At 43.8% G+C, this 24,099-nt stretch overlaps 1 pseudogene across 1 annotated transcript in view; it reads left to right on the forward strand.

The window, feature by feature from the left end:
- The window catches only part of LOC147464850 (protein CHAPERONE-LIKE PROTEIN OF POR1, chloroplastic-like), a 41,047-nt pseudogene extending 19,480 nt beyond the window's left edge, over nt 1-21,567 (forward strand). Inside the window, exons 3-5 of the transcript XR_015188729.1 lie at nt 20,157-20,539; nt 20,643-20,719; nt 21,123-21,567. The product of XR_015188729.1 is annotated as a protein CHAPERONE-LIKE PROTEIN OF POR1, chloroplastic-like (transcript). The remainder of the gene's footprint in view (nt 1-20,156; nt 20,540-20,642; nt 20,720-21,122) is intronic.
- Nucleotides 21,568-24,099: the final 2,532 nt, after the last annotated feature.

The following is a 24,099-nucleotide window of genomic DNA, read 5'->3' on the forward strand; positions in this document are numbered from 1 at the left end:
TTGCCAGATCTTAGGAAGTCATTTGTAGTCCAGTGCGATGCCTGTGGTAGTAGCATTGGTGCTGTGCTAATGCAAGATGGCAGGGTAGTAGCCTATGAGAGCAGAATTTTGCAAGGGCCAGAGATGACCATGCAGGTCTATGAGAAAGAGTTACTGGCTGTGATTCATGCGCTCTTAAGTTGGAAACACTACGTGCTAGGTGCAGATTTCGTTGTCCAAACGGACCATCAGACCTTGCGGTACTTCTTGACATAGACAAAGTTATCTGAGAAGCATATGCGATGGGCAAATATCTTGTCAATGTTCCATTTTCAGATTGTGCATGTGGAAGGCAAGAAGAACGTTGTGGCTGATGCCTTGTCAAGGAAGCCACAAATTTCAGCTGTGTCAATTCCTTATCATCATGAACTTGATGATATGAGAGAACAGTATGCAAATGATGAAGATTTTGCAAGGGTCTTTGAGTTGCTAATGGATGGACAACGTCATGAACACTATCTTCTCAAAGATGGGTTCATGATGATGCATGGCAGATTGTGTGTCACAAAGCCATTGCGACGCAAATTGATGGAAGAGAGTCATGTCCCACCGTATGCAGGGCATCGTGGTATCGATGCTACAGTTAAAGCGGTTGAGACATTCTTCTATTGGCCTACATTGAGAAGGGATGTGGATGCCTTTGTGCGAGAATGCCTAATATGCCAAAAGGTCAAGTTTGATAGGCAAAAGGCACTAGGGTTATTGCAACCACTACCTATTCCAGATAAACCATGGGAAAGTATTGCTATGGATTTTATCTTTGATCTTCCGAGAACGCAGACAGGAAACGATGGTATTTGGACCATTATTTGCAGATTCAGCAAACAGGCTCATTTTATTCCTGTCAGGAAGAAGATAAAGCCAGATCAGATGGCACGCTTGTTTATGAGCAATATTTTCAAGTATCATGGCATGCCACAGTCGATTGTTAGCGACCGTGATCCACGCATGACAAGTTTGTTCTGGAGAGGCTTATTTGAGAATATGGGCACCACGCTCAAATTCTCTTCGTCATTTCATCCTCAAACAGATGGGCAGTCGGAAGAGGCAAATTCTACTGTCCTAGATTTGCTGAAGTGCTATGTGTTAGAGCATAAAGGAAAGTGGGAGTAGTATTTGCCATTGGTGGAGTATGCATACAATAATACAATGCATTCATCAACTGGCAAGGCACCTTTTGAGATTGTTGAAGGTGGCAAGAAAGTTCCTCCCATACTGCATACAAAAGACAAGATATTTGAAGCAGATAAGTATGTTCAGGACATGGATGAAATGTACAAGAAGGTCAAAGTGGCCTTAGAAAAGACTCAGGCAAAGCAAAAGAAAGCAGCTGATCGTCACCGTCGTGAAGTGGTATATTCACTTGGTGATTGGGTGCTTTTACGCTTTGAAAAGGCAAGGTTAAAGAAGATAAAGGGCAAGGAAAGATAGTTTCCAAAGCTCAGCATGCGTTACTATGGGCCTTTTCAAGTATGCGACATAATCAGTGATGTTGCATATAGGCTGAAATTGCCTGACAGTTGGAAGATTCACAATGCGTTTCATGTGAGTCTTCTCAGACCCTATGTGGGTGATGTGCCAGAAGATATGCCAGCTGAAGATCAGCCGGAAGTCGAGGAACTTGACGAGATCTTTGTCCCTGAACAGATTTTGGCACACAAAGAAAGGAAAGTGAAAGGCAAGGTTGCTAGGCGTTACTTGGTAAAGTTCAGAAACTATCCACCAATGGATGCTAAGTGGATGGAAGAAGGTGAACTTGCAGAGTCACCAACTGTGTTATCACTTTACCTTGAAGCCTTCGGTTTGCAACCTACCTTGACCCCATGAGTTTCAGAGCTACATGGATTGTCAGTGTGACAATGGCTTCTGAAACAAATGATGTACATGGTATTTAAAGTGAGCTCAAATGAAATACCTGTTACATGAATGTTAGAGCTGTACAGATTGTCAGTTTGGCAATTGCTCTTATGGAATGTCCAAAAGTTTGGTTAGTGCTATAGAAGTGAGTATTTCTTGTCAGTTTGTCAAGGATACAGTAATTGCTTCTATTAAAGAGTACATGTGTAACTGCATTCTTAAACTGTCGGTTTGGGTATGCTTGAAAGTGTTACGGGATCCAACGTGTACTATAAGACAGTGGCAAAATGTGCAGCTACCATTTTGTCATTGGAAAGTTAGTGACTCAAAGCAATGGCAGAGTGCGAAGCTACCACGATGTCATTGGGACAGGGTTCACACGTAGGCAATACATGAGTCGACGAGGTGTTGAATACACTAGGGTTGACAATGAGCATGTATGTGTCGTATATGTGTCGACATGTGTTGAATACATCAGTGTTGACAGTAAGCATGTACGACATAGATGCAAACGAGGACGTTTGAGATTTCAAGAGGGGGGTATGTCACGAGCGTGTGACTACTATCTATCCTTTTTGTTGATTTCTTTCTTATTATCTATTTACTTTCACTTTTTGGAAACACCCCTCGGGAAATCTAACTGCCCTGCATTGCATAGCTAGTGTGGAAGTGTCCAGAGGGAGTCCAGGCGTGAGGGCAAGAGAGCACTAAGGTTGGACAAGGACTATGGTTAGCAAAGTGGGGTCATTGACTAGCCAAAGTGGAATCCTTTGCTACAGAGGCTACATTTCAGTTCTAGATGTGGCCGCAGTGTACAAAGAGGGTCGAATGACCTAGAAAGATACAATGGCAGCATCTCCTAAAATTTAGGGAACTGCTATTTTGGGACCTGAAAATGTGTTGACGTCATTACCTCCGGAATGACAAAGGGAACATTTTCTTACTCTGCCGTGAAGTCAACTGGGCAGCCGGTTGGGAGATTTTTAGGCGGCAACCCCGAAACGGGAAAATGCTTATAAATGTGCCAAGTGGCACAATTCTGTGCACTTTCCTCGTACAGAAAATTGAGCGCTGATTTTTAAGCTGGGAGAGGCTCATTTTCAGTTTTTGTCACAGGTTAAGAGCTATGGAGTGCTTGCTTTCCCTCCTATGTACAGTGCGGTGCCAGGAGTGATGCCCTGCACGCTACGCACTGCCCTCTCTCTCCCCTTTGGCAGTATGTTATGCCCCACTAGTGGGCTCTTCATTTGACCAATGTACAGTTGTGTGGGTTCATGCGCGATTGCCGAGGCAAGAGCCTCTTGCACAGGTACTGGATTAGCTAGCGGCTAATCCCCCCGCAGGTACAGGTGAATTCGGAGAGGTTTCACGCCAGAAATCTCGTCCGATTCAAAGGGCAAGTAGCCCTACATGTGCGGGAGCTCGAGGACTTGCTACGGATGCGACCGGCACGCGGAACAGAGCCCGAAACAGTAAATTACAGCCTGCTGTGTATTTTTGCAGGTTTAGGGTTTTGGCCCTAATCGGACCCTAATACCCCCAGGAGGTTCGGGGACGCAAGGGGACCGCTGTACAGGTGATCTGGCGCATTTTCAGGGCTGAAAACAGAGAATTCAGCGTGCTGCAGATTCTCGCCAGGTTTTGCAAAGTGCCCGTATGCGTCGGGAAAGTCAGTCAATGGGTGGGAATACTGACTGTGAAGTGTCCTAGTATAGTTATGCTGCCGAAATCGGGCTGGAACAGTGGAAATTCAGCCGAGTTTGTGCGGGGCAGCCTGTAGGGATTTACAACGTTTATTCCCTCTTTTGAAGAATAAAGAAATACCGAAAGGGGCGCCTAAGTTAGGGGCCAATCTGGTGTAGGTCTACTCATATAGGTGCAATCTAGCAGCCTGTATCCCTTTCCCCCGTGTTGTGTCTTGAAAGTACAGGTAAAATAGATGACTAATAATGGGTGAAAGCTAAATCAAGGTTTGAAGTAAAGTCTACCGCCCTTTTTGGATTGAACAGGCCGGTTACATGTGATATGCTTTTAGGCATTCGATGGTTTCGTGAGCATAACCCTCTCATTGATTGGGCAGCTAATACGTTCACTTTCAATGCTAAAAGTGACTCTCCCATTGTCATTCGTGGGGAGCAAGTTGTTCATTCTTCATCTCTCATTTCTAATGTGCAGGCGAAGAATGAAAAGAACCAGGAGAAGGAGATTCTCTCAGTCTTGTCTTCTCGAAAGCATGACGCACATGATTTGCATTATAATGATAAGCATGATCAAGATGTGATTATTGACAAGCATGATGATTTGCATGATCAAGATGTGATTATTCACGAGCATGATGATTTGCAGGATAATGATGTGATTGTTCACAGGGATGATGGTTTAGTTGATGCTTTTTCTAGCGAAGCTAACCTCGTTGCAGATACGATCAATCACGAAGAACCGATCTTGGCTCTCGAGTCGAGGTCCAAAGAACCTCCACAAGAAGTATTGTGTATGCGCATGATTAGTCTGTGCACATTGTTCGAGTGAAACAGTGTAAAGGCATAGCCTAGTAGGGTATATGTGCTGGATATACTATGGGGCTATGCGATGAGAAGATACATACGAACACTAGGTTGCTTCACTCAATTTAATGGTGTGATCAGGCAATGCTTTGCTAAACATACTATGGAACCATGTATTACGTTGTGAGAAACCAGCATCGGATTGATTTGGCAACACGACACACTTGAGCACTTTTTGCACTGGGCACCAACTGACCTATGCACATTGTCAGTTGATTGATGTATAAGACCCCTCTTTTGTTTTAGCGGATGAGTATCTGCCAAGTGCAACGGAAGGGTTTAAGGATTTAGCTCAAATCTAGTACTTCGCATAAATACTAGGTTACTTCACTTGAGAGGGAAGTTGAACTGAACACAAGAGAGAGAGAGAGAGAGAGAGAGAGAGAGAGAGAGAGAGAGAGAGAGAGAGAGAGAGAGCACAATGCATGTTGGGTCCCAATCACCCTCTAGGGCCCCCTTGCTCTGTTGCCAGAGTAAGTACTTGCTTTGATTACTTGCAGAAATGCTGCTGCAATGGTTAAATGCTGATTTGGTGCAAAAACGTTGGGCTGAACTGATGCAAAAATGCTAGGTTGAATTGATGCAATCTGCAAACGCTAGGGTTGTGAGGTGCCGTGGGCGCTAGATCTGCTACTGCTGATAATACTTCTTGGAACTTGTAAGCAAGAGAAGGGCAATTGCTGGCCCCTTGTAGGTGAGGGGCTGATCTACCAAGTTGCTGCAAGAAACACGGATCCTTTGTAAAACGTTGGGGATGGGTAAACTCCTATGCTGGCATGAGGTTTTAAGATCCTAAAAACTGGAGGCCAAGTGGCTCTATTATAGTTTTTAGCCATTTGCCCTATTTATCTTTAGAAATGTCATTTCAAAGTCACTTATTAATAAATGACTTAAGTGACTATTTGAAACCGGCCTGTTCAATCCAAAAAGGGCGGTAGACTTTACTTTAAACCTTGATTTAGCTTTCACCCATTATTAGTCGTCTATTTTACCTGTACTTTCAAGACACAACAAAGGGGAGAGGGATACAGGCTGCTAGATTGCACCTGTATGAGTAGACAGACACCAGATTGGCCCCTAACTTAGGCGCCCCTTTCGGTATTTCTTTATTGTTCAAAAGAGGGAATAAACGCTGTGGTTCCTACAAGCTGCCCCGCACAAACTCGGCTGAATTTCCACTGTTCCAGCCCGATTTCGGCAGCATAACTGTACTAGAACCTTTCACGGTCAGTATTCCCACGCATTGACTGACTTTCCCGACGCATACGGGCACTTTGCAAAACCTGGCGAGAATCTGCAGCACGCTGAATTCTCTGTTTTCAGCCCTGAAAATGCGCCAGATCGCCTATACAGCGGTCCCCTTGCGTCCCCGAACCTCCTGGGGGTATTAGGGTCCGTTTAGGGCCAAAACCCTAAACCTGCAAAAATACACAGCAGGCTGTAATTCACTGTTTCGGGCTCCGTTTCGCGTGCCGGTCGCATCCCTAGCAAGTCCTCGAGCTCCCGCACCTGTAGGGCTACTTGCCCTTTGAATTGGACGAGATTTCTGGCGTGAAACCTCTCCGAATTCACCTGTACCTGCGGGGGGATTAGCCGCTAGCTAATCCAGTACCTGTGCAAGAGGCTCTTGCCTCGGCAATCGCGCATGAACCCACACAACTGTACATTGGTCAAATGAAGAGCCCACTAGAGGGGCATAACATACTGCCAAAGGGGAGAGAGAGGGCAGTGCGTAGCGTGCAGGGCATCACTCCTGGCACCGCACTGTGCATAAGAGGGAAAGCAAGCACTCCATAGCTCTTAACCTGTGACAGAGACTTGCAAAATGAGCCTCCCAACTATAAATCACGTTTTTGCCTTCTCTATAAGTAGTAAACTGGCCTCAAAGTGCCAAGTGTCACTCATTTGTGCATTTTCCCGCTTTAGACCCTCGGGTCTAAAAATATCTCACCTGCAGCCTCTGTTGACTTGGCCACAGAGTAACAAAATGATCCCCATGTCAAACTGCACGTAATGACGCGAAGACATTTTCAGGTCCCAAAATAGCAGTTCCCTAAATTTTAGGAGATGCTGCCATTGTATCTTTCTAGGTCATCCGACCCTCTTTGTACACTGCGGCCACATCCAAAACTGAAATGTAGCCTCTGTAGCAAAGGATTCCACTTTGGCTAGTCAATGACCCCACTTGGCTAACCATAGTCCTTGTCCAACCTTAGTGCTCTCTTGCCCTCAGGCCCGGACTCCCTCTGGACATTTCCACACTAGCTATGCAATGCAGGGCAGTTAGATTTCCCGAGGGGTGTTTCCAAAAAGTGAAAGTAAATAGATAATAAGAAAGAAATCAACAAAAAGGATAGATAGTAGTCACACGCTGGTGACATACCCCCCTCTTGAAATCTCAAACGTCCTCGTTTGCATCTATGTCGTACATGCTTACTGTCAACACTGATGTATTCAACACCTGTCGACACATATACGACACATACATGCTCATTGTCAACCCTGGTGTATTCAACACCTCGTCGACTCATGTATTGCCTGCGTGTGAACCCTGTCCCAATGACATAGTGGTAGCTTCGCACTCTGCCATTGCTTTGAGTCACGAACTTTCCAATGACAAAATGGTAGCTGCACATTTTGCCACTGTCTTATAGTACACGTTGGATCCCGTAACACTTCTGAGCATACCCAAACCGACAGTTTAAGAATGCAGTTACACATGTACTCTTTAATAGAAGCAATCACTGTATCCTTGACAGACTGACAAGAAATACTCACTTCTATAGCACTAACCAAACTTTTGGACATTCCATAAGAGCAATTGCCAAACTGACAATCTGTACAGCTCTAACATTCATGTAACAGGTATTTGATTTGAGCTCACTTTAAATACCATGTACATCATTTGTTTCAAAAGCCATTGTCACACTGACAATCCATTTAGCTTTGAAACTCAAGGGGTCAAGGTAGGTTGCAAATCGAAGGCTTCCAGGTAAAGTGATAACACAGTTGGTGACTCTGCAAGTTCACCTTCTTCCATCCACTTAGCATCCATTGGTGGATAGTTTCTGAACTTTACCAAGTAACGCCTAGCAACCTTGCCTTTCACTTTCCTTTCTTTGTGTGCCAAAATCTGTTCAGGGACCAAGATTTCGTCAAGTTCCTCGACTTCCGGCTGATCTTCAGCTGGTATATCTTCTGGCACATCACCCACATAGGGTCTGAGAAGACTCACATGAAACGCATTGTGAATCTTCCAACTGTCAGGCAATTTCAGCCTATATGCAACATCACTGATTATGCCGCATACTTGAAAAGGCCCATAGTAACGCATGCTGAGCTTTGGAAACAGTCTTTCCTTGCCCTTCATCTTCTTTAACCTTGCCTTTTCAAACCGTAGAAGCACCCAATCACCAAGTGAATATACCACTTCACGACGGTGACGATCAGCTGCTTTCTTTTGCTTTGCCTGAGTCCTTTCTAAGGCCACTTTGACCTTCTTGTACATTTCATCCATGTCTTGAACATACTTATCTGCTTCAAATATCTTGTCCTTTGTATGCAGTATGGGAGGAACTTTCTTGCCACCTTCAACTATTTCAAAAGGTGCCTTGCCAGTTGATGAATGCACTGTATTATTGTATGCATACTCCACCAATGGCAAATACTGCTCCCACTTTCCTTTATGCTCTGACACATAGCACTTCAGCAGATCTAGGACAGTAGAATTTGCCTCTTCTGACTGCCCATCTGTTTGAGGATGAAATGACGAAGAGAATTTGAGCGTGGTACCCATATTCTCAAACAAGCCTTTCCAGAACAAACTAGTCATGCGTGGATCACGGTCGCTAATAATCGACTGTGGCATGCCATGATACTTGAAAATATTGCTCATAAACAAGCGTGCCATCTGATCTGGCTTTATCTTCTTCCTGACAGGAATAAAATGAGCCTGTTTGCTGAATCTGCAAATAATGGTCCAAATACCATCATTTCCTGTCTGCGTTCTTGGAAGATCAAAGATAAAATCTATAGCAATACTTTCCCATGGTTTATCTGGAATAGGTAGTGGTTGCAATAACCCTGGTGCCTTTTGCCTGTCAAACTTGACCTTTTGGCATATTAGGCATTCTCGCACAAAGGCATCCACATCCCTTCTCAATGTAGGCCAATAGAAGAATGTCTCTACCGCTTTAACTGTAGCATCAATACGACGATGCCCTGCATACGGTGGGACATGACTCTCTTCCATAACTTTGCGTCGCAATGGCTTTGTGACACACAATCTGCCATGCATCATCATGAACCCGTCTTTAAGAAGATAATGTTCATGACGTTGTCCATCCATTAGTTGCTCGAAGACCCTTGCAAAATCTTCATCATTTGCATACTGTTCTCTCATATCATCAAGTTCATGATGATAAGGAATCGACACAGCTGAAATTTGTGGCTTTCTTGACAAGGCATCAGCCACAACGTTCTTCTTGCCTTCCACATGCACAATCTGAAAATGGAACATGGACAAGATATTTGCCCATCGCATATGCTTCTCAGATAACTTTGTCTGTGTCAAGAAGTATCGCAAGGTCTGATGGTCCGTTTGGACAACAAAGTCTGCACCTAGCAGGTAGTGTTTCCAACTTAAGAGCGCATGAATCACAGCCAGTAACTCTTTCTCATAGACCTGCATGGTCATCTCTGGCCCTTGCAAAATTCTACTCTCATAGGCTACTACCCTGCCATCTTGCATTAGCACAGCACCAATGCTACTACCGCAGGCATCACACTGGACCACAAATGACTTCCTAAGATCTGGCAACACAATGACTGGATCCGAAGTCATCTTTTCCTTTAAGAGATTAAAAGCTGAAATCTCTTTCTGTGTCCATCTGAAGGTGACTGCCTTCTTTTGAAGAGCATATAAAGGTGAAGCAATCTCAGCGAAATTTCGAATAAACCTTCTGTAATAGGAGCATAGTCCCAAAAAGCTTCGGACATCATGCACCGTCTTCAAATTTGGCCATGACTTGATCGCTTCGACTTTTGCAGGATCCATTCTGACACCATCCTTTGAGACAATGTGTCCCAGAAAGTGAATCTCTTCCAGAAAAAACTCACTTTTCTTTGCATTGATGAGCAACCTATGACTGCGTAGCTCTTTGAACACAATGGCCAAGTGATGCCTATGCTCCTCTTCATTCTTTGAGTAGACTATCATGTCATCAAAGAATGTACCAACAAACTGCTGGTGTGGACGGAAAATTCTGTCCATCATCCTATTGAACGTAGCAGGAGCATTTGTGAGACCAAAGGGCATCACTAAAAATTCGTAAAGGCCAAACGTCGTTCTAAAAGCAGTCTTGTGCACATCCTCTGATCTAATGCGGATCTGATGATACCCACTCTTTAGATCTATCCTGCTAAACATAGCTGCTCCTTCTAATTTGTCCATAATATCATCAATTCTAGGTATAGGAAACCTATTCTTGATGGTATTCTTGTTCAGTGCACGGTAGTCGATGCACATACGCCATGAGCCATCCTTTTTCTGCACCAACAACACTGGAGAACAGAATGGAGATGAACTGGGCTGAATCAGCCCCTTTTCTAACAGCTCCTGTACTTGGCCCATTATCTCTTTCTGCTGAGCCGCACTAACCCTGTACGGAGGCTTATTTGGTGGGCTACTGCCTGGCACCAAATCTATCGCATGGTCCTCGGGTCTCTCTGGCGGTAATTGAGACGGTAATGAATCGGAAAAGCAGTCACTATACTGTTGTAAAAACATTGACCTTTCTTTATCTAGCACAGATAAATTTGATTCATCACAATCTGACACTTCACGTGCAAAAACCAAGTACGCAGAAAGATGCTTTTTCATTACAGAAGTAATAGCAGAAGCTGATACAGTAGGAATAGACTCCCCTTTAAGCTTTACATCCAGAATGTGAGTCTTTCCCTTGCTCTGTACAGTGATCTTTTTGTTGTAGGCATCCATGATTCCCTGTACACGAAATAACCAAGGAATACCTAACAACACATCACATCCGTCCAGTGGCATGATGTAAAATTCTTCAGCATCTACATAGGACTGGATATGTAGACGCAACTTTCCGATGATGGGTGTCACAGCCTCTGTATGGCCAGGACATGCCAAACCTGCCTCTGCTGTATACCCCATCTCTTCAGGTCTGATTCCCAACTTTGAAGCCAATTCTGGGGAAATGAAGTTGGCTTTGGCACCTGGATCAAAGAAGATAAGCACTGTTTGATCCCTAACCTTTCCCCATGCTCTGCAAAGCTCACTTGCATCTGAATTTGGCTTGTCGCCCACCATATCTGGCACTAGACCAGCCATGGGCTTCTTTCCTTTCTTGTCTTCCTTGTCTTCAGAATCAGCTGGCCTTTTCTTTGTAGGACAGTTGTAAGCGATGTGGCCAGGCTGCTCACATATAAAGCATTTGTTCTCTGTCCTCAGGACCTTCTTTTGCTCTTCTGACTTGCGAGGAAAACGTCTTTTCCATTTCTTTGCTGGTCCTTTTTCTGATTCAGCCGTAGCTTTGTCTTTCCCTGCGTTGGCTGACTCCTGAGTCCCTTTAGGAGCCTCATTGGGAACGTGCTTCTTGGCTGAATTTTTCTTGCCTGATCCTGCCTTGACGCCAGTGTTAAATTCACAATCTTCTCCCTTGAGCAAACCATTGCCAGTGTTTGCTACCTCGATGAGCTGCGTCAAAGTAGTGACTTTTGTCTTCGTACAGTACTTTCTCAATCCTTTAGGTAGGCCACAACAGTATTTTTCAATCTGTTCTGTCAATGGCACAAACCTATAGGAAGTTACTGGAAGTAGAGCTTTCCAAAACTTCCGATTGTAATCATCCAGATTTCTGCAAGTGGCAGCATTTAGCTGGTGCCATTCTGTCATGACATCTGCTTCAAAGTCATCAGATAACCATGCTGCTGCAAAAATCTGCTTGAAGTAAATCCATGTGGACGGAGCTTGCCCTTGAAGCAATAAAGTTGTCCACCATTGTCCCGCATTCCCTGTCAAGAAAGTGGCTGCCTTGCGGACCTTTGAAGCCTCTGTAAAGTTTCCCCCTGCATAGGCCTTGTCAAATTGCTGGAGGAATGAAAGAGCCTTCTTCCTGTCATCAAACCCTGTAAAGGTCGTGAATGTCACACCTTTGCCACCTTCTTTGTACGGAGTTGGCCTCTCCAGCGGCGTTAGATTGTCATATGGAAGTGACTGAAACATGGGAACACTATTAAGGTTCATCTGTGTTCCTTGGCCGCTATTAACTTGACCTGGAAATGCCATATTTGGCTGCTGATTTGTAATTCCAGCCATGCCAAAATTTGCTTGTGGCATCCCAAATTGTCCCTGAGTGCTTTGAAACCCTGGTTGCATACCCATGACACTGTACATGGGGTTAGGCATCATCGTTTGAGCACCCGCAAACACTGTTCCTGGCGTATAAAACTGATTTCCAGGTGCATGACCAGCCATGCTTTGGAATACGGATCCACCTCCAAAATAGCCAGGGTGTACTGAAGGTGGTGGGAAGACTTGTTCCATAGCCTGTAGGTTGCTTCCCTGCCCATTAGAACCAGCTATAGGCTGCTGAAAGGTGGCGGGCTGAATTGGTACAGCTTGAAAGACTGGCATCTCAGCCACCTGTTCTTGCACCTTAGGCATACGTTGTGGAGACTGCATGTTCTCCGTCAAGTGTACAGGTGTTTCCATTGACTGTGCGGTATGAATCACCTGTGCTCGAGCCTTAACAGGCTTTTGAATATGATCCAGTGACCCAACTTGCTGAGACGGAACAGGAGGTTGCAGAAAGGCTAAAAACCTTGGGTTCTGCATTACTTGTGTGAACATAGCCACAGCAGTAGCCAACTGGGTCCTGAATATATCGTCATCAGTCTGTGGTGGTCTTGAGGACTCACCCACTTCATGTGTCTGTTGACCCTGTGAAGAGGAAACCTCTTCAGTCACATCATCTGGTCTGTCAGCCATAATTACAATTCCCTGTGTCTCGTCTATGATCCCCTGTGTCTTCAAGCCCAAAACTGCCCAAGGCTCACTTCTATGGGAAAAAGTGATTTAATCCCGTCGATGGAACCATGAAACCGGCCTGTTCAATCCAAAAAGGGCGGTAGACTTTACTTTAAACCTTGATTTAGCTTTCACCCATTATTAGTCGTCTATTTTACCTGTACTTTCAAGACACAACAAAGGGGAGAGGGATACAGGCTGCTAGATTGCACCTGTATGAGTAGACAGACACCAGATTGGCCCCTAACTTAGGCGCCCCTTTCGGTATTTCTTTATTGTTCAAAAGAGGGAATAAACGCTGTGGTTCCTACAAGCTGCCCCGCACAAACTCGGCTGAATTTCCACTGTTCCAGCCCGATTTCGGCAGCATAACTGTACTAGAACCTTTCACGGTCAGTATTCCCACGCATTGACTGACTTTCCCGACGCATACGGGCACTTTGCAAAACCTGGCGAGAATCTGCAGCACGCTGAATTCTCTGTTTTCAGCCCTGAAAATGCGCCAGATCGCCTATACAGCGGTCCCCTTGCGTCCCCGAACCTCCTGGGGGTATTAGGGTCCGTTTAGGGCCAAAACCCTAAACCTGCAAAAATACACAGCAGGCTGTAATTCACTGTTTCGGGCTCCGTTTCGCGTGCCGGTCGCATCCCTAGCAAGTCCTCGAGCTCCCGCACCTGTAGGGCTACTTGCCCTTTGAATTGGACGAGATTTCTGGCGTGAAACCTCTCCGAATTCACCTGTACCTGCGGGGGGATTAGCCGCTAGCTAATCCAGTACCTGTGCAAGAGGCTCTTGCCTCGGCAATCGCGCATGAACCCACACAACTGTACATTGGTCAAATGAAGAGCCCACTAGAGGGGCATAACATACTGCCAAAGGGGAGAGAGAGGGCAGTGCGTAGCGTGCAGGGCATCACTCCTGGCACCGCACTGTGCATAAGAGGGAAAGCAAGCACTCCATAGCTCTTAACCTGTGACAGAGACTTGCAAAATGAGCCTCCCAACTATAAATCACGTTTTTGCCTTCTCTATAAGTAGTAAACTGGCCTCAAAGTGCCAAGTGTCACTCATTTGTGCATTTTCCCGCTTTAGACCCTCGGGTCTAAAAATATCTCACCTGCAGCCTCTGTTGACTTGGCCACAGAGTAACAAAATGATCCCCATGTCAAACTGCACGTAATGACGCGAAGACATTTTCAGGTCCCAAAATAGCAGTTCCCTAAATTTTAGGAGATGCTGCCATTGTATCTTTCTAGGTCATCCGACCCTCTTTGTACACTGCGGCCACATCCAAAACTGAAATGTAGCCTCTGTAGCAAAGGATTCCACTTTGGCTAGTCAATGACCCCACTTGGCTAACCATAGTCCTTGTCCAACCTTAGTGCTCTCTTGCCCTCAGGCCCGGACTCCCTCTGGACATTTCCACACTAGCTATGCAATGCAGGGCAGTTAGATTTCCCGAGGGGTGTTTCCAAAAAGTGAAAGTAAATAGATAATAAGAAAGAAATCAACAAAAAGGATAGATAGTAGTCACACGCTGGTGACACTATTCATGTTTGTATGCTGAAGTGACTGTATAGTGCAAGTAAGGGTTTGTGACTATGACTGTCACAAACTGCTGACGTGTCAAAGCCTAAAGAATGGAGCCAACTTGCAAGTGCTGGCCGAGGGGCCTAAACCCTAAGAAGAACAAGTAAAAGAAGAAGTCCTACCAACTTATGGGGACCCCGTTCGATGGGGCCCCAAGTGACATAAAGGATTAAAATAAAGCAGGACCCGCACATACGCAAAAACTGATGACGTGGCAGATTTTCGAAAATTGCGTTGGTATGATGACGTGGGAGGCTGTACGGATTTCCGCATTTTGCGTTGGTTGATGACGTGGCAGCTGTACGGATTTCCGTGATTTACGATGGCAGCTTTTTGGCTTTGCTTTTGGACCAGATGCTTTTGAGTTTGAAGGCTTTTTACTGTAAACTGCTTTTGGGGCCTAGGGCCTTTAAATATGTGCGAAGGGCTCATTCTCTGGCATGCTTCTTGGAGAAGGTGTGGAGTCTGGAGTACTGGCTTGTACTTTGTTGATGCAATATAAAGAAATACCGAAAGGGGTGCCAAGGTTTGGGGCCAATACTCTTTGGGGTGGAATTCCGCCACTGTGTCGCGTGTCGTCTCTCTCTCTCTCTCTCTCTCTCTCTCTCTCCAGTTCAGTTGTTATTGAAGTGCTAAAAGTCTGCTTAGTCTGTTCTTTTCTATTGGCACGTGGTGCCCGTCTTGTGACAGTGGTATCAGAGCATCAGGCGTGTGCTCTTCTGAAAGCATACCGGTCCTACAAAAGAGCAGACAGAGCTATTGGAATTTTATTCCAGGTATCTTCGCCCTCCAACCCGGACTTATTAGCCACTCCCACCCTTACTTCATCGCGCATCGGGTGCTGTCACAAAACGGGAGCGTACACGAGTACTTAGAAAATCTGAAAATTATAATTCTTTGAAAAACATGAGAGAAGGGAGAAGATCGACACAGTATTGGGGACCGGAACATCTTCTGGTGCCCCCCCCCCCCCCCCCCCCCCCCCCCCCCTCCGTTCAGAGTATTCTTTTATTCAGGGAGAATTCTTATACAGGTACGAGAACCCGAGGAAACCCCTCCGTTCTGTAGTCTTAGACCCGAAGGTCGTGCTTTCCCGTAAAGGGCTTGGGCACAAGGCCGTTCCTTCCCGTGAGGGACTTAAGCGCGAAGCCGTACTTTCCCGTAAGGGACTTAGGCGTGAAGCCGTACTTCCCGTGAAGGGCCTTCCCTTGAGACGGGAGATTCCTGCAAAACAAACCACACAAAGCAGCAATTCTCAATGCGTATCAACACCTTATACCTGTCGCTCCTTGCTCGGAGAATCAACCTCCGTACTCAGTCGTCACGCGAGCACTTGCAAATTCCGTCGCCAGTCTCTGCTCCAGAATCCCAGCGCTTGCACTTCTTGCTGCTTCTGGCTCCTCCAAACTAAAACGCTGGCTACCCTTTTATAGGGTCTGACACCCGACAGGAATAGGGGTCCAAAAGCAGAGCTTGGCGCTCCTAGAGAGAGGAGAGAGAAAATCGTGTTTTCTAGAGAGAGGAGAGAGAGAGAGATCGCAATTCAGCCCCCCTGCGTTGGTTTTAGCGCTGGCTTTTTCTATAAGAGCCTTGCCTGCTTTATTATATTAATAAAAGTGATCGGTCACTTTATAATATAAAGTGTGAACCTGTTCAAACTTTCAAAACTCACTCAGTTAGTGAAAACAATGCTACACGGACACATTCCAAGTGTCCCTGGGTGCAGGACACGACACAGATGCAATGCAGACACAGACTCCTCGCGGGAAAACATCTGTCCTCCCGCGACTGTTCCTGCTTTTCGTAAAAAGCTTCATTGAACCCATCTTTATTCTTGTGCTTGCGTTCTTACGCGTATTTTCTTACTCAGTTCGGATTTCCTCCTTAGCATACGGGATGCCCCCTTACTGATGCACCCGTCACCCATCATGTGACGCATCAGAGGCACTCGTAACCCGGCCCTTTCCACCGAACTTACGGAAACTCCTTCGTGATGTTTACCGTCACCCATCAAATGACACATCAGAGTTGTCCGTTCCTGATGGCAGTTCCTGTAGCTACAATCTTTTTAACAGTTTTTAGTACACATAATAAAATATCCTAAAAAAGAGATTTAATCATTAAAAATAAGAAAATAGTCCAATTAGCAACAGGCGCGCTCCCGTCTTCACCGCTGATGTCTTACAGGGCATAAGCCATTAATATCACTTGCAAGAGAAGGATCCAAGATTTGTTTCAAGTCACTGTTTTTCTCAAAAGCAGTGCCATGCAGATGTTGATGTCTACAGCTACCAAGCAGCACACTCCAAGGACTTGGCAAGCTTTCAAGAAAATTTTTGCCCGAAGTTCTATGGTTTCTGACATCTTCCTTCAGAGTGCAACTTTTGGCAGAGTGTGGTATCCTGAAATGCTTGCCATGGAAAACCCAAGCAGATTATATCTTGAAATTTCTTGACATCTCTCAGTAGATGTCTTTTCGAGCAGATGACCTTGGAGGCTTAGTGTGATTGCTATCTTGGGACTACCATTGTCGCCAAAGAAACACTGTTTGTCCAAGAGCTGATGGACCATGCTGTGCTCGGCTACGACCCTATGGAATGAACCTAACGCTAATTTTTTTGGTGCAGGTTTTAGGATGGAAAGTCAATCGACTTTTCGAGCTCGACTGATGTCGAGATTGCTTTTTAAGTTTGAATTTTGTGTGAGAATCTGTTTGAGAGCTTGTTTGGTGATCCTGTTTGGAATTTGTTTGAAATGGATGCTATCTGTTTTAAACCTGTCTTGGTGCCGATTTGAATTGTTTAACTTTGGTTTTAATACTGGTTTCAATGATTGGTGATTTTACTCCCGGGTGGAGAAGTGAGAAATACTGTTTTGGTATTGTTTGACCTCGGAATGGCGCAGGTCGATGCCTGGGGAGCGTTATGTTGTATGCTAGAAAACCTCCGAACGACGCAGGCCGATGCCTGGGGAGCGTTTGGTTGAATGCTTGTAAAATAATTGTTGTTGTGACTCCCGGCCGGAACCTGGATGGTTATACGGGAGGAGTATTAAGAAGAAGAGCAGTGGTTACTCTCAGCACCTCCAAATGACGCAGGCTGCGGTCTGGGGGGGTGTTTGGTTGTAAAAGGCCTCTATATCTCCCGGCCCGTACCTTTTTAGGTTATGCGGGAGGAGTGATGAGGGAGTCGTTGAATATCTCCCGGCTCGGACCTTGTTAGGTTATGCGGGAGGAGTGTTCAACGGCTTTATGTTTCTATGTCTTGTAACATGCATATGTAAGCATTTGTGTTGCATTGTGATGTGCCAGCTACTGAATATTCCTAATTGGATGAGATTGCTTGGGTATGTAATTTTTTAGTGCATCAAGACACCCGTGGAAGATCAGTACGGTCTGGGTGTGATAGCTAATTTTACTACGCCGGAATATCAAGAGTTCTGATCTGGACGAAAGGAGAAGCTAACTCCTTGATCAAAAGAGCAGAAAGGAGAAGCTAACTCCTTAATAAAAAGAGCAAACTGATTGTCCCTCGGAAATTTTTGAGCTAACTTGAGTTGTTTTGCAGATATGCTGTAATCGCGAACGATTACTCTCCTTCAAGAAGGGGCAAGGCGGTACCAAACGTACTGTACATGGCGTATATGTATGTACTGTACGTTGTTCCTTATAGGAAAAAATTTTACGTACGTAAAAATACGTACTCTTATAAAAAAACCGCAAAGTACTAAATTTTCTAGGACATTTTCAATAAAAAACAAGAGAGAAGCCAACAACTTATAGAGACATTCAAAGACACGTTTTACAAGACAACCATATACTGTGTAACTATTGCAAGAGATTTGGATTTTTATTTTAAATCAACATTGTACGGGCTTTCCACACCCCACCCAAAAAAAAAAAAAACAAAAAAAAAAACGGCGTATGGATCGTTCCGTATGGTACGGATCCGTACAGAACATCCGTACGTTACGGAACGGATCAATACGTACGTTTTGATCCAACCTTGAGAAGGGGAGATGTCACAAACTGCTGACGTGTCAAAGCCTAAAGAATGGAGCCAACTTGCAAATGCTGGCTGAGGGGCCTAAACCCTAAGAAGAACAAGTAACAGAAGAAGTCCTATCAACTTATGGGGACCCCGTCCGATGGGGCCCCAAGTGACATAAAGGATTAAAATAAAGCAGGACCCGCACACACGCAAAATTGATGACGTGGTAGATTTCCGAAAATTGTGCTGGCATGATGACGTGGCAGGTTGTACGGATTTTCGCGTTTTGCGCTAGCTGATGACATGGCAGCTATATGGATTTCCGTGATTTACGTTGGCAGTTTTTTGGCTTTGCTTTTGGACCAGATGCTTTTGAGTTTGAAGGCTTTTTACTGTAAACTGCTTTTGGGGCCTAGGGCCTTTAAATATGTGCTAAGGGCTCATTCTCTGGCATGCTTCCTGGAGAAGGTGCAGAGTCTGGAGTACCGGCTTGTACTTTGTTGATGCAATATAAAGAAATACCGAAAGGGGCGCCAAGGCCAATACTCTTTGGGGTGGAATTCCGCCACTCTGTGTCGCGTGTCGTCTCTCTCTCTCTCTCTCTCTCTCTCTCTCTCTCTCTCTCTCAGTTCAGTTGTTATTGAAGTGCTAAAAGTCTGCTCAGTCTGCTCTTTTCTATTGGCACGTGGTGCCCGTCTTGTGACAATGACCTACTTGATCATGCATGTCCTGCTAGAGGCTCACAAAGTGCCAAGCTAGATCCTAAGATAACTAAGACTGATGCTGACCTCTAGCAGTAGCTTGTCCTCAAGTGCAATGTGCACGTGACAATATCTGTATTTGGAGATGAATTATTGCAGGATTCTCTCTTCATCAAAAGGGTTTATGTCCAAAAGATTGAATTTGTATGCATGATTGCATCGGGTAGTAACTGGTAACAATGTGGTTTATTTTTTGAGTATGTGGGTGTAATCGAGGGGACAATAACTCTTAAAGTACTCTTCGTTAAGAGAGGGATAGGTGACAAGCAATGACGTGGCACTAACACGTGGTGAAGCAGCAGGAAAATGGAAAAACAAAGGGACTTTCTCTGGGCGTAGGCGTTAGTGAAATGCAACCCAAAAACCTCTGCAAGTCATGGATTGTATGAACTAAGACATGGCTGCAGCATGCTTATGTAACACTGTTGTACATGGCTGATATTTATCAGGGAGAAGCTTTTGTGCAACCATTTAGTTGACAACTGTTGACCTAAAATTAATTTTAGCAAATGATTTTTGAGTCGCTTTTGAGGCTACATTCCCATAAATTAAGGGCTCTAGTGCTAGATGTAATTGAGATCAGCTTGCACGGTCACACAAACAATTGTAAAAACTCTTGAGATGGTATGTAAAGATATACAACATGGGGCGCTCGACTTGAGGGCCAATACTCTGTGGAGGGTAAGTACGATTCTCTCGTGTTGTCTAGTGTCTTCAAGTGTCATTTATATTGTTCTGCTCAGTCTTGCAATTGCAGTTTGTGAGTTCGGGTTGATCATCCGCTTGACAGGTGATTACACTGATGGTCTCTGCCTCTCTTTCACTAAATAAGTAGCCATCCTTACACAAGCTAGCAGTTCAGTAAGTTTCCAAATGGTTTGCCAGCGAGTGCCTTAATGGTTTCGCTATCTACAAACAAACCTGATACCTGCTTTCTACTACTGGAATGAGCATGGACCGAATGGGGCGAACCAATGAAAACAAACAATTATTATTTCAAAACTATAGCAAATGGGTTTGATCTTAGGAGAAGTTTAATTGTTAATGCCCTTTGCAAATGCTTCTGTTCGAGCTACAACTTCATTTTTTCATTTTTTGACCTTGTACCAATGTTGGCTGTTTTTGGTTCCCACTCCAACTAGAAAAGTGCAGGTATTTCTGTATGTCAGAATTGGTCCCATGCAAAAGGAATGACGTCTTTTATGGTGCCTTGTGATTTCTGTACTTTTACATGTACGTGACAGCTGAAGAAACCTGGCATGAACAATTTTTCTTGATATTCCAATGATTTTTTTTGCAGGATATACAGCTGTATTCCCGAGAATCTATGTGCGAGATCCGCACAAAGTTTTAGGGGTTACTCGGGATGCATCCGAGGAAGAGATTCAATCAGCTCGCAACTTTCTTGCTGAACAATATGCACATCATGAACGAAGTAGGGAAGCTGTTGAGGCAGCTCATGACAAAATCATCATGGAAAGCTTCCGAGCAAGGAAAAATTCAAAAATCAATCTTAAGAGCAACCTTAAAAAGAAAGTTGAAGAATCACCTCCGTGGGTGAAAAGAATTCTGAATATTTTTGAAGTTCCACCTTCTCAAATTATACTACAGAGGGCGGCCTTTTTTGGACTTATGGGAGTGTGGAGTGTGATGAATCCAGCCGAGGGGGGCCCCGCATTTCAGGTTATGCAACCACCATATGAAAGAGCATTTTACAAACATTGTTGAGCTTTATTCTAATCAAAGATGATTGTGAGACTGCTCTCAAGAATCGAATCATCTGCAGGTGGCTGTTTCTCTAGCAGGATGTGTGTATCTTCTTAATTATAGGCTCAAAAGCATTGGGCGGTCCTTCATGCTTGGGTAAGCATTCGAAGTGTTTATTCACAGTTGATATGAAAGAATTCGTTCTTTTGTCGTTTGTTTGTGTTGCCGTGTCTGTTGTTTAGAGTAGAATACTTGTTTCACAGTTTCAGTCAAGCAAGCTTCTCTAACTTATTTTACATAAGCCTCTTCTAAAAGGATTTTCAAGTGAATAATGGTTTTCTTTTTTCAAATCTTATTTTTGTTTAGAAACATATCAGGTCATGTAGTTTTTCTTCTTCATCTGTTTTCTTGTGTTGCCTTGCTTGTGTGTTTTAGCCTCTCTTATAATTTGTACACTCAGAACTTTTCTGTGTGTGTGTGTGTGTGTATATGTATATATATAATAAGTTTCTCTGATTCATCAAGCATTTGATCTAATTGAGCATGTCTGTGGTTTCAGATTCGGCGGGCTTGTTGTGGGATGGTTGGTTGGCTCCTTCATTGTACCTGTCGTGCCAATGGCTTTACTGCCTCCGAATTGGAGCCTAGAAATCATAACGGCACTGATATCATATGTATTCATGTGGGTTGCATGTACTTTCTTGAAGTAAGGACACCTTATAGATATTGTATACACGGGCCTCAAAAGGCTGGACTTGCAAGTGGTGGCTCTAGCACTCATCTATGCCTGTGCTCAAAAGGATGTCCGTTAAATGTTTCAGTAACACACTTTCTAGAGTAGATAGAGCTTTTCTTCCTTTTTAATGCACCATTACTATTTCTGTCACACTAGCCAATTTACCCGATCGACATTTTTGTAATGTACCCATTAGTGGTGAATATCAATATGTATCGGGATTTGTTAAAAAGAAAGCATGCTCTATGAAGTAGTGATTGTCACTTGAATGACCGTTTTGGGAGGGATTTCTATCGAATTCCAAGCAGAGTGTCAGCTAATGACTGCTTTTGTAGTACTGAGCGGTGAGGACTGGTTTAAATCTTGTGGACTCGAAAATTTGTTTACAATCTTCAAGGCTCTAATGGGAAGTGCAGTTAGTAGTGGCTTCCTTTTTGGTGGTGGTATTTCTCTTTTGCTTGTCCTATTATTCTCAAAGCACACACTCAAACACTTCCCCCTAAAGATACACCTTCATTTGACATGAATCAATCCATGACTAAATTTGCAATTAGGATTTTCTTCTTGTCAATTGCTGTAGGGATCCCAGTTACCTCTCTCGGGCGCTCACTCTATGTAGAACTCCTATATCTCGTGCGTTCAAAGGGTATCATAAAAATTCCTTACCTGTGATTTTTTTGTGAATATAGCACACCCTTTGTGTTCAATCCGTATTTCTTTTTGAAGCTATACCCCTTTGTAAATGAAGATGTGGCAATTTTTTGAAATTAAAAAATATCCTTCTATTGAACCCATGTGATAAGTAAATATCAGGTGACCTACCGCTATGTTCCGTCTTGAGTAACAGGTGGAGTTCAACACTTGTTGGATAGATCTTGGAGGTTTTTTGGGATTGTTTTCTACCACATTAAAGTTTCTTCTGCCTGTACCTACTACATTGCAAAGTGAAGAGTAGCCTGTTGATTTATACCACCTGATTTAACAAGAGCAGTTGCCTTCTCAGCACTTGCAAATGAGAGGTTTAGTGCTAATTGGCTCATTGATCTTTTTCCTTGGATGAACACTTTTGTTTCGAAGGTTTCCCGACCTGAACCAACGTTGAATGTTCAAGAGGCACCCTCTGAATTGCACCCTTGTAAACTGCATGTTAGATGTTAACAATGTTGGCATTATGCAACACAAAAAGCTCGAACTTATCTCTTCTCTATCTCTCAACAACCTTTGGGCGTATCACTTTGATCTTCCACTCCATTATCGGCTCAATGTGGTTTGGTTGAGGCATTGCTTTCCCCTTTTGCCTTGCCTCCTCTACTGTGTCTATGTTAGACGGCAGTGCCATTGTTTGTGGTTGATCGGCTTTGCTTAGATGCTTCTTGATGTGAGATTAAGTACTTTGCCATAACCTTCATTCATACGTTCTTCATTTTCGTATCCTTAATTCATACCTTCTAGAATTTTCCTATTGATGTGGTTGTCACTCAAAAAATGTGTCTTTCCACATCCAAACATCTTGCCAGTCCTAATAGTGAGCTTCAATGAATTGACATTTAGACAGGCTTTGTTCGTATCTAGCACGAAAAAGCGCCCTAGCCATGAATATGTTATTAATAAATAGTACTTTTCTTGAAGGAATAAGAGTTCCATAAACTATTAATAATTTATGGATCACATGTGGATTTGTATTGTCATGCTGATGATAACAAGGATCTTATCCATAATAAAACATGCATTTGTATCCTAGCATTCATAGTAGGTAGATTTTAAATGTTCTCAATAAGCTCCTTCATTGGCAAAAGGGTCAAAGATTGGTTTTTGGAATAAAAACTGATAAAGGCAGGAAAGAAACATGATTAATTTTTGCATTTTGTTGTCCCATTAGAAAGATACCCAAGTTGACGTCTTTCTCAACCTCTCTTTATGTTAAGGTTCTCATATAGCCAACTTGTTTGAGCACAAGTGTAGAAGCAATGCAAAAATTCATCACTTGGCATGTTTTACAGTTAAGACATTACAACCGTGGGTATATGAAGCAAACATAACGTTACATATGTGCATATTTAGCCTCTCAAAATTCATCTAGTGCTGTGCAAGATCTAAACTCTTTGTTAAGAATCTCAAAAAACAAGGTCTTCATGCTTCTATTCAAGTGTCGAGGTATTTTCAATAAAGTAACGAGAAATGCTAAGGTCAACTCTTAGCTTTTAATAACCTTGCCTTTGGACAAGTGCCATAAAATGTGGAGTGACGAGTAGTTTAAATGTGATGCTGTCTTAGCATGGAAATGCTAGTTGATTGAGGTGGGTCCAACAAACAATTGAAATTCCACCTTCAATAGTGTGCTTCCTCAAGCACTTGTGCCACCAAAATTGGAATGAATTACTCAATAAACAATGTCGACTAGATGCTGCTTAGAAGCAAGTTGGATTCCATAGAGTCAGTAAACTAGTTGCGGGTAGTAAGTGTGCGCAAAGAAGTAAACTAGTTTTGATCACATGATACGTAGTGGGCATGCATTCTACAATTTGAAAGATGTGTCCATAATAGAATACACTTTTGGCAAATCATGTGTTGCATTCAAATTTGTTTCAAGAATTTTTCTTTTCTTGAAATGGTCATTTGGTTGATGTAAATCAAGACTTTGACCAACAAGTGCAACCAAGAACTTGCTAACCATGCTAGAGGTTCGGTATGGAAAAGGGCTAGTGAGAAGTGATAAGCTTTAGGGACTATGTCTCTGATAGGCGAGGGACTCTAGCATATTCATCTGCACATATCTGTACTCCTCTTATAGGCCCCTTGG

This window comes from Adiantum capillus-veneris, chromosome 1 (assembly GCF_014529385.1).
Source record: "Adiantum capillus-veneris isolate H3 chromosome 1, ASM1452938v2, whole genome shotgun sequence".
Lineage (NCBI taxonomy): Eukaryota > Viridiplantae > Streptophyta > Polypodiopsida > Polypodiales > Pteridaceae > Adiantum > Adiantum capillus-veneris.